This window comes from Terrapene carolina, unplaced genomic scaffold (genome assembly GCF_002925995.2).
Source record: "Terrapene carolina triunguis isolate 2854851 unplaced genomic scaffold, T_m_triunguis-2.0 Scaffold66, whole genome shotgun sequence".
NCBI classification, from domain to species: domain Eukaryota; kingdom Metazoa; phylum Chordata; order Testudines; family Emydidae; genus Terrapene; species Terrapene triunguis.
In genome coordinates, this window is record NW_020664417.1 from 33940770 (window position 1) to 33952083 (window position 11314).

Consider the following 11314-nt stretch of genomic DNA (forward strand, 5'->3'; position numbering starts at 1 on the left):
GCTTGACAAAGCCCTGGCTGGGATGATTTAGTTGGGGATTGGTCCTGCTTTGAGCAGGGGGTTGGACTAGATGACCTCCTGAGGTCCCTTCCAACCGTGATATTCTATGATTCTATTCTTTTCAATCATTTTTGTATGAAACACTGCCTATTCTTCTAACCATTTTCTTTGCCCTTCTCTGGCCTCTATTTCACCAGATGAGTAAACTGATATCCTGCCATAAAAATAAATCCACATAGATAATTAGCTTTTGAAACAGGGATGTTTACCATTCACTGCATGAACTGAATATCAGACATTATACCACCATGGAAATAACCTGCTATTGTATGTCATGAATGTAAAATAATATGAGGCACAGAGTACTGAACTGCACATGAATGAGAGAGACACAGGGCATGCTGCATGACCTACAACAAGATTCAGTATTTGTGTCATCAGGGAGAATTAGCCAAATTATTCATGAGTCTCAGGGAGGCAGGGATGAAATGTGTGGTCCTGGGCCAACTAAAATAATATTGTTCTGTGGAAAAGTCAAGATTATTATTATCACGTTATTTTAAACTTTATTCTTGGAGTGATCATTATAGAAACATCACATAATTTGTGGTCTTGCAATTTATTTGTAAAAGGATTTATTTATTTGTAAAATTTATTTGTAAATAGTTTATTTGTAAACAGTGGCTTTTTTGACTTGCAAAACAACAATTTTCTATCCTGGGCTTTTTATAAAGAGGAGTGCTTTTTAAAAATAATTTAAACTGATAGATAAGTTGTCAATAAGATGGTTAAAGCAGGAGGAAAGCTTCCAAAGGAATAAAACTAGTCACATTTTAATATGTTAAAAGAAAATAATTTAAAGATTTACTCTTGAGGAAGTTGCATGATTCGTGTGAGCCTAATATTAGAAAGCTAATCCAAAGCTATATTCTCTAGTGTCACACCACACTTGGCAGGAAGCTGATATATTATTTGGATTCATATTATCAGCTGTAAATAGGAAACAGAGCCTAGGACATGACTTTTAATTCACTGGTATCTCTAGGGCTAAAGAGCCTTCTTTTATACCTAATCAACAGCTGGATGTCACCACTGAATGGCCATAACACAGTGGGTGCAGAATTTATCCTGCAGCAAAATATGTGATTGTCTAGATCTTGTTAATTGTTTCAGAAGTCCAGTTTAATGTGATTGTGTGTATTTCTCAAGAGATTTACATGGAAGAGGGCAAACACCCTCTGTTAAAAAAAATTACAGTACTGCATTGCAATTAACTCCTTCTGTGCCGTAATATATAGGGCTCGGTCCTGCAAGGTGGTGAGCACTCTCACCCCAGTTGAGCCAAGCACTTAAGCACATGAGTAGTAGTAAAATTAAGCATATGAGTAATTCCATTGATGTTTAGCACATGCTGGCCTGGGCAGAATCAGGGTCAGAGTGCTGAGCAACTTGCAGGCTCAAACTCTTATAGCTTTAGATGTATGTTGTATGCCTGGCGTTCCTGTTAAATAGACTTAAAATATGTACTTATAATTTCTTCCTGCGTGTATGTAGTTATGTCTGAGTACAACTGTAAAAAGGTATGGTTGAATTCACTGCTAATCTTACAACTGGCAAATTCCTAGCTGTTCAGAAACATTATCTCACCCACAGAAAGCTGTGTTTTAGTAATGGAGAAGTTCTGAATATTACCTTTTAGCTTCACAACAGTGATCTCCCATGAGGTATAGAGCACTTCCCAGCTGTTCTCTTTCCAGAACTGATCATATCAATTGCTGTTATGTGTCTATATAAAACAGAATACTATATACAGTAGACAAGGACTTTGAGGGGAAAAAACTCTCAAAAAAGGCTTTGTATGGTTCATGTGTCTTACAGACTGTATGGGATCAATTTACAGCAGTGTCTAAATATCAGTAATTTTAGCAGGAGTTGGGTCACGTTTCCAACAGAATTTGTCTGAACTTGTGCAATATGATGCAGAGATAAATGAGCAAACTGAATTCTTCTTTTTTTCCTGTAAATGAGAGGGCGGGATTTATAAAGGAAGCTGAACACTTAGGAAGACTTGGTACAGCTTTTATGCCTCAGCACCAAAGCATATTTAAAATACCTGCTGATTTGTAAATATATGACTTACTGCTGCAAATAAAATGTTTATAATCAGAGAAAATTTGACATGACACATATTGTAATTATGTCTTTCTTGTGGATGGCATTTTAATTTTGAAAATCTGGGGATAATTCTCCTCAAAAGGCTCAGGTACTGATCCCAGGTGGGCTTCAGTAGCAAGGAATTCTGGCTTTTACAGATTATACTTTTGTAGTCAAATTGATATTAGGAAAGGATTAATTTGTTTGGTAACAGAGCAATTATCTGTTTTTATATAACTTTTTTTCAAGCACTAAGTCTTTAGTGCAAAAAATAATCAAAAACATTTACTCTTTTACAGGTTGTTATTTCTAATAAATACCCTGAGGATATTTCTTAGATAGAAGAAGTTTGTGTCAGTTGTATCTGCATGACATTATCCAGAAAAAATATGAAATAAAATTGGATCTTCCCTTCCATAATGTGCATAACTAGGTCTGCAGCATTCTGTATTCTGGGGTTTCTAGCCAGTTAAGTGATAGATTAATTTTAAGCAAGTCCTTTGGGTCCAGATCCACAAAGGTACTTAGGCTCCTAAATCCCATTTTTAGGCACCACTGTGATCCACACACCCCCTACTAAGCTGCCACCTAACCCTGTAGGTGCCTAAATTCATTCAGCATCTGTTTATTTCAGTAAAAGCTTGCTGGGTGCCTATGTTTCTGCCTCTGGGCATGTGCACTTCTGCCTCAATCTAGGTGTCTGTACTCCTGTCTCCCACCTAAATCCCAGTGTGATCTGCAAAGCAGGAGAAGACAGGCACTCCTGTTGCCTGCAGGGCCCAGTCTGGTAGGTGTGCTCAGAGGCTACTGAACTCCAAAACAGCTGGGAGGGTGGGGGAAGGAGGAATCTACTTCATAATCTTTTAGCCCAGTGGTTAGGGCAATCAGCTGGGATTCAGGAGACTCCAAGTTCAGCTTCCAGTCTGCCTGACAAGACAGGAATGGGAGTTGAACAGGGCACTGCCACCTGCTGGATGAGTGCCCCAGTCACTGGACTATGGGACATTCTGGTGTGAGTCTTTCTCCATTTCTCCTACTGCGGTTGTATCACTTGAATTAACTATTGGAATAATTAAATATTATTTGGGCCAGTGAAAGTGTGAAGATCCCTCTGTAGTCCAGTATGTAGGGCACTCCCCTGAGAGGTAACAGATCCCCACTCAATTCCCTTCTTCTCCTGAGGCAGATGGGAGTCTTGAACAAGGGGGTCTTCCACATCCCAGGTGAGTATCTTTACCATGGGGCTAAAGATTAGAGGTGCAGTCCATCCTTCTGGTCTCCTTGTACGACACAAATGCCTAAGCTCATTTTCCCAAATCAATACCTAGATATGGGGATCAATTGTAAACATGATGTTGTAATTCATTATGTTTTCATAATGATATTTTGAATTGTTTGTACATCAGCCTTTGTGCTCCATGGGGGAGGGGGATTAAATATATTTCTCATCTATCAGCCTATATTAGACATTTGGGTGAAAAATGAGCAGACTTTTTGTGGTTTATTTTCAATGAAGTGACCTTGCTTACACAAGGAACTATACTCCCCAATGGAAATGCTCTGCTGAAATGCATTTCCTGATGAGTTTAATAAGTGTGTTGAATAATTTACTTCTGAGAGGGAGTGACATATGTTTGTGATGATATTAAACATAATTTTATCAACAACTTTTCTTAGAAAATAATTTGTAAATGATCAGGATAAAGTTATACGGCTCCATCCAGCCAGGTGCTGGGTGCCTCCTGCAGAATGGGCAGCATCTTGCAGGACCTGGCTCACAGTATTAACAAAAATCTATACGGTAAAAAGATGCATTACTCAGGATCAATACACTTATCTAAGAATTTTACTGCGGAAAACTACTTTGGTGATGGAATTTAGCATGTTTCTTAATCTGAAAGAGAATTAGCCTCAATGAATTAGCATAAATTATACTTCTGTAGTTTTGTATTACTCCTTGCAAAGAATACTTTTCATTATAATCCTCACCAAATAGCTTGTTTGTTTGTTCTGCAAGCATGTGTGTGTGTGTGTGTGTGTGTGTGAGAGAGAGAGAGAGAGAAAATTAGATCTCTGCACCTCCCATTTGCTTTCTTCTCTTTTAGTCTATGTTTAGACTATGAGCTGGGGTGTGGTTCCCAGTTTGCGTACACATACTCGTGCTAGCTCTGACTGTACAAGTGTACCTGTGGTAGCATGGGCAGCAGCGGTGGAGGTGGCACAGCTAAACCATGCTGCTGCTGTCCATGCTACCAGGGCTACGTAACTCACACTCGCACTAGCTCTCATCGAGCTAGTGTGAGGATGTGTAGTGAGCTGGGAATCACAACTCTAGCTCATAGTGTAGATGTAGCCTTAAAGAGAGTGTTTTCTGCTGAAAACTCAGATTTTAACAGGGTTTAATTTTCATGGCAGACTAAAACATAATCATTTTTGACCTACAGTAGCCATCTAGGATTTCACTTTGGCCCCATGTATAGTTTGTAGAAAACGCAAATTAAAAAATCTGCACCCAACACAAATAGAAGAAGAAAATTACGGTCTAATATATTATGATTATTTTGTAATAGGCTGAAAAGAAAGACCCCTGGATTTAATGTTCCATCTAGTCAGTCATGTAATATAAATGACTAGCTAAATGAATCTCCCTGTATAATCTTCTTCTGCATTTAAAAAAAAGAAAACTGTGCTTCAGTTCTGTTTTTCTTCTGGCAGTAATCTGAGGAGCATCTATTTTATGCTGTATTGAGATTCAATATTTCATAAAAGGAGTTTAAAATCAAGTGGTATCCGCATTTTACATTTTTGTAAGTTAGTTCAGGTCAGCTAGAATGCATGCGCCCTTCTTAGATGATACAGCACTCTGCATTTACAGTCATTTACATTTAAACTATAATTGTAGAATTTGGTTCAGCAGTCCTTTCTGCTAAAGACCTATTTTTGTCATGAAGTAAGCCTGCCACCTGCTGGAGGTGCTTCAGTAATGAATGTTGTATCATTGGGAGGATTGTGCCTGCAGATCTGTGCATATGATCTTCCTTTCTCCAACCTGGCAGAGTGGTGTCCATCCACTGGACCCTGCCAGGCAGCTTTCCTGCTGATCTGGGGATCTGCATAAGTGAAAGGTGTGGGAGGCAGCAGGCAGGGGCGGCTCTAGGCACCAGCAAAGCAAGCACGTGCTTGGGGCAGCCCATTTGCAGGGGTGGCAGGGATCCAGCATGGGAGCTGAGAACCAACAGGGGGCCCTGGGAGCTGTAGTTCCTTGGTTAGCTCCCTGCCTATAGAGCCAGCCCTAGAGCAGGGAAAGAACTACATTTCCCAGCATTCCCTTGGCCACGACAAACAGGAAAAAGGGGGAGGGAGTGAGGTAGCTGAGACCTCATGCTGCAGCCTGCTATGAATGGAGAGCTGCACTCTGAAGGGTAGGGATACCATATTTTAACATTCAAAAAATAGGACACTCCACAGGGAGGGAGGGTAGCCCCACCCTGCCACCATGCACCCCCTCCGACTGCCCCCCCACAGAAACCCCAACCTATCCAACCCCCCTGCACCCTGTCCCCTGATCACCCCCTCCCGGGACCCCTGCCCCTAACTGCCCCCCAGGACCTCACCCCCTATCTAAGCCTCCCTTCTCCTTGTCCCCAACTGCCCCCTCCTGAGACCACCCCAACTTCCCCCCCTAGGACCCCACACCTACCTGTCCCCTGACAAATCCCCGGGACTCCCATGCCTATCCAACTGCTGTCTGTCCCCTGACTGCCCCCCCTTCTCCCTGCCCCATCTAACCCCCCCTTCTCCCTGCCCCTGACTGCCCCCCTGAACCTCCGCCCCATCCAACCCCCCAGCCACCTTACCGTGCCACTCAGACCAGCATGTCTGGCTCTACGCAATGCCAGACACACTGCTGCATACCTGCTGCCGTGCTCCCCTGCGGAGCCACAGCCCCCTCCACCCCCCCAGCACCTGCCTTCCAGATTTGAACTCCTCAAAATTCAGGAGTGCTCAAGCTCAGTTTGGGCAGCTGTTACTTCATTTCTCCCAAATCAAATATACTGATCCACCGTAGCTTGCTGTAGAAAAAGTAGGATAAAATTGAGCAAGAAATGCTTCCCAGTGGTTATTAGGACTGGAATTGCTATTTTCAACAGCCATTGCATTTTTGTTTGTTTGTTTGTTTGTTTGTTTAAGAGGAAGACAGTGATATTGCATTGGCAAATTCCCCATAGAAAGAAAGAGTGGAAGAAAAGAATAATAAAGGCACCTCAACTTTTCCTCATTTATGTAGGACAGTCTTATAATATGCATCCAGATATCCTCCAATCACACAAGCTGAAAATTGTTCCACTTTACTGCAGTTCTGTAACCATATGGGAACGAATCCTGTCTGTGGTCTGTGCACATCTAAAATTCATGCTGAATGACCTGCCGTGGGAGCGAGTTACCAGTGACCCAGGGCTGCGGCGGAAGGAGGGTGCAGGTGGGGGAGGGGGGGAGAGAGCCCAGGGCTGGGGCGGCAGGAGGTGTGTGTGTGGGGCAATGGTGGGGGGGAATGAGGGAGCCCAGAGCTGGGGCGGCAGAGGGTGTGGGTGGGTGGATAGGGAGAGCCCAGGGCTGGGGCAGCAGGGGGGTGGGGCGAGGAGCCCAGGGCTGGGCCGGGGGGCAGCCAAAATTTTTTTTGCTTGGGGCGGCAAAAAACCTAGAGCTGGCCCTGGCAGCAAGCTGGAGAAGGGATCGAAGGTAGTGCTTAAAAGCTGCACATTGTCCTCTCCCCTTCTGTCCCAGCAGAGGTGATTTTTTCTGTGGCCTACCTCTGTTATATCCTCGCTTCCAGGGAGCACATGTGCACATAGTTGGGGACAGATAGCTAGTATGGAGGTACAGAGCTCCATGTAAATGACCTTTGTTTCGAATTGATACCTCAAGCTGCACATGACTCCTTTAGTGGGGGGGATGGGTAGGGGGCAGGGAGAAGCCTTCTTGACAGGACAACATGAGAAATCTGTGCTAGGGAAACCTAATGCTTTTGCACTTACAAAGTGCACTCCTGTAGGTTTGGTTATGGAAAGAGGAGATCTGACCCACTGAGGCTGTATAGCGTTAGACCCCAATGTGGAGGCTGATCAGGGGATGATTTGGCCTCAGACATTAATTAGATTGCTTTGTGCAATGAAGGGGCTGTTCTAGCAGTTGGGAATAGCCAGAGGACATAGACTATGCCCACTGTCCCCCTATATCTGTGTAGTTGGAGTGACACAAAGAGACTGTATTGTATCAGAATCAGGCACATAGTGTTATGTCTGTGTAACTTGAAACTTCTTGCACCGAAGACAGGTTTATTGAACATATCTGTGTGTGCAAACAGAAAAAAGTTGAAACCATTAAAATATATACTTAGTGCTTTAGAAGGGCCAATTTCACAAAGCTGAAAACAATTATGAGCTGAATGAGTAGAGAGAGAGAATTAAAACAGACAAATGTTAATGGCAATTGGGAATTGTTTAATAATATTTGACCAGATGAGCAGAAAGCCACAATCCCATAATAAAAAAAAAAAGGCCACAATGGTTAAAAAAGTTACCTGGGCTTAGAGGGGAACTAAATGCAGCTATAAAATAATAATAAATAATAATAATAATTATTAATAATAAATTAATAAATATATAAAACAAATGGAAGAAAGGGGAAGTTGATAGTAACATATATTATTGTTAGATGTAAAATGCATTCTTTTGTTTAGTTTCTGAAGTCTGGACTCTGTAGGATAATTTAATCATCACTTTAGAAGTCTGATTTATCTTCTGAGACAGGTGGAAAAACACTCATAACAGTTCACAATGTCTCTCTGTATATGTTTAATATGGATTTCATTAAGTAGAATACAATTTAAAGATGAATAAATTATAAAATGATGATATGACAATGTGTACAAGTTTTAATAAATCAATTTAACATAGAAAATCACCAGGGTGTAAGAGATCACATTACAGTAAACTAGTCGTATCAGAAAGCGTCAGCTTCTCTAATTCTATTCTATATTATTCTATTCTGGACAGGTGATCTTGGTGCCAGTATGGAACCTTTAATACAGATCCATATTAAATGTCATTTAAGCTTGCTACCAATCAAGAGGTCAATCAAAAAGCATTCTAAAATTCAAAAAATAGAATGTAGAATTTAAATGATTACTTAACTGTTGATTTATTCTTACAAAGATTAGGCAATTCTTAAGACAAGGCAAAAAACAGTTCACACTCCCTCTCTTGTGTATGTATATATTCATATATTATACTAAAATATACAACTCCTCTGCCTAAGCTCCCCAAAACAAACCAATCTACATTAAAACACGTCGTTAAGGTTGCAAAGTCAAGCATTCCAAGTTAGGCAATGTCAGAATTAAGGTTGTCTGTGCAGGCACCTGGTATGGAAAATTTCAGGCTAAACAGTTACAGTTTGGCAAAGTTATAATCAACTGAAAACAGGGTCCTATAATAGGAAGTGTCAGGCCTTCCTATAGTAAAGAGAGACTGTGCCAGTGGGTATTCTCTCAAGATGGGGAGAATAAAGGCTTTTTTATGATGGCTTAGCCAGTGCAAAGTGACCACAATGCACTTCTGTATGATGTTCTACATTTCTACTTAACACTCAGATATGCAAAGAAAAGATTATGGAGGATGTATGTGGATGGATACTACATTAGCAACATATAAACATAAAATGCTTAGATACATTTGTATTATCTGTTTTGGAGTTGTGGTTTATAGAAGGAAGTGCTCTTCGCTGTTTGCTGTGATTGAGTTTCTATTGTGTGCTGTAATTTTAAGAGGTTACGTTGGAACAGATTGATGCATTTCACTTTTTACAAAGAGAATGTTAATCACACAAGATTCTTAAAATTTGTTTCCAGTTAAAGAAGAACCACTGGTTTATTTGCTTGTTGAAGCTAAGTTTTCGAGCAGACTAATAATTTCCTTCTCTTCTGAGAATGCCTTCCATTGCCTGAGGGCTTCCCACTCCTGCCAAGATGCTTCTGTCTCATCAGGACAAGAAATAGTGAGTCAGATCCCCAGCTGATATAAACCAGCATAGCTCTATTGAAATCAGTTGAAGCAAAACACATTGTGGTGTACTGAAATGTGGTTATGACTTATCACTTCATAGACTTATCACTTCTGGATTTAATTTTAAACTATTTAGGGCCTAGCCTAGTGAGAGACCCTACTCTGCAAGAAACGCTAGTTTCCTTAGTGTAAAGTTCTCCTGTGGTATGGAGAACTAGCATGAGACCCTCTGCACCACAGTGCTTAGCTGCTACACAGAGGTTGTATGGGGGCTTTACTGAGTGGCTAGAGGAGTGGCCTGTACCCATCCCTAAATGCTATGCTAAGGGTCTCAGATACTCATGCTTTATGTTGGTGGAATGGGGATCACCCTTTCATTGTGTATGCAGCTTGGCTAGGTATATGTGCACTAGCTTTAATCTAGCTATCATGGCTAAAAATAGTAGCAAAGACGTGGTAACGTGGACCCCAGCCCAGGCTAGGAATGCACATTCGCACCCAGGGTTCTGGGCAGGCTTCCACAGCCTGTGCTATTGTGTCTTCACTGCTATTTTTAGCTGTGCTAGCTAGATTAAAGCTAGTGTGGGTATGTCTATCCAGGCTGAAATCAGACCTTCTGTTGCATCATAGACATACCTCATGTCAGCAGGGTCAAAGATTGCTGTAGAAAGTGCATGTAGCTTCTTGGCAGTGGGGGGTTTAGCTCTTTAACAAGCCTGCTGGCTATTTTAGTAATGGTGTTGCTGGGGTATGTAAGTCAGTGGTCTGAGTGATCTCTCTTGCTACCTATTGATGAACTAGAGGAAAAAAATCAAGATCAGACCTTAGGTGTCTAAACACACCTACTTTGCCAGGGTGATCAACTTTGCTGTTTTAGGTTAAAATTCACTTAAACCTTGGATGCATGAGTAATGAAATATTGTTATCCTTACTGCATGACTAAAGGACAGCAGAATCATACTTAATATGTCTTAATTCAGGGGCTCGTTATAACAGTAACCTCACTTGCTCAGTGTGGGGGTAGTGATTAAAATCCAAGTGAAAATCAGAGGGGAACAGGTGTTTCTATTTGGTGGTGAGGAGTGTGTTTAACAGTTCTAGATGATCTTCTTCCTTCAGACAGAGCTGCTTAGACTCAATTACAAGTCCTTGTTTCTTTTCAGTGATCACTAAAGCTGAAGTTACTGGTAAGCTGGTCAAAGGGACTGAGTCTTAGACCTGGTGTGGAAACAGTGTTGTGATAAAAGGCAACACAGAGAAGGGAGCAGCAGTGAATTTCCCCGCTATCCAGTGAGATCAATACAGCTGTGATCACTAAGAGACAGGCGAGGTGGTGGAATCCAAAAATGTGGCACTGTGGCTAAAGGCAGCATGGTGAGAGATGCAGCAATGGCATCAAAGGTGCCCTGTGATTGCTAATAGCTGGGTCAGTTGGTCATGGTGCGGTAGAGCCGGACTGGACCAAGGACACAGTAGAGCAGCAGTAGAGGTGGCAGTGACAGCTGCAGGCAGCAATGGCAGAAAGAGCAGCAGTCCTCAATGAAGGTGTCAGTCCTCTCCAGGGGAACCTCTAGACTTGGGATCTTCGCTGACCTTGGACAACAAACCATGAGTAGAGTGTAGAACAGGGAAAGGAGGAAGGGTGTATTGAAGGGATATTTGTCCATTGGACTTTCACACTGCAAGGTGGGAAACTGAGGCAAAGGACACCAGCCAAGATGCTGAGGGATGGGTGTTGGTGTACTTTTGAATCCTCATTGCTGTGTTTTCCGAAATTAATGCTGTATTCTCTCTCTTTAATAAACATTTTTGTTTACATAGACTCAGTGCTTGCGAGTGGGGAAGTATTGCCCATTAGAGGTGGCCATAGGAGGTATCTAGTTTTCTCAGATCTCTGTGTGGGAGTTTGAGTTGGTATAATGTTGTAATTTTAAGAGGAACCCCTAGATACTGAACCCAGACCTTGTTGCTGCTGACCCCACCTGGCAGAAGGGTTACAGGTGGGAAATACTTGCTTTCAGTCAGTGGGTACATAGCTCTCGTGGTGACAGGCAGAAACCCACCTATTAAAAATAAAATCAAATTCATTATGTATG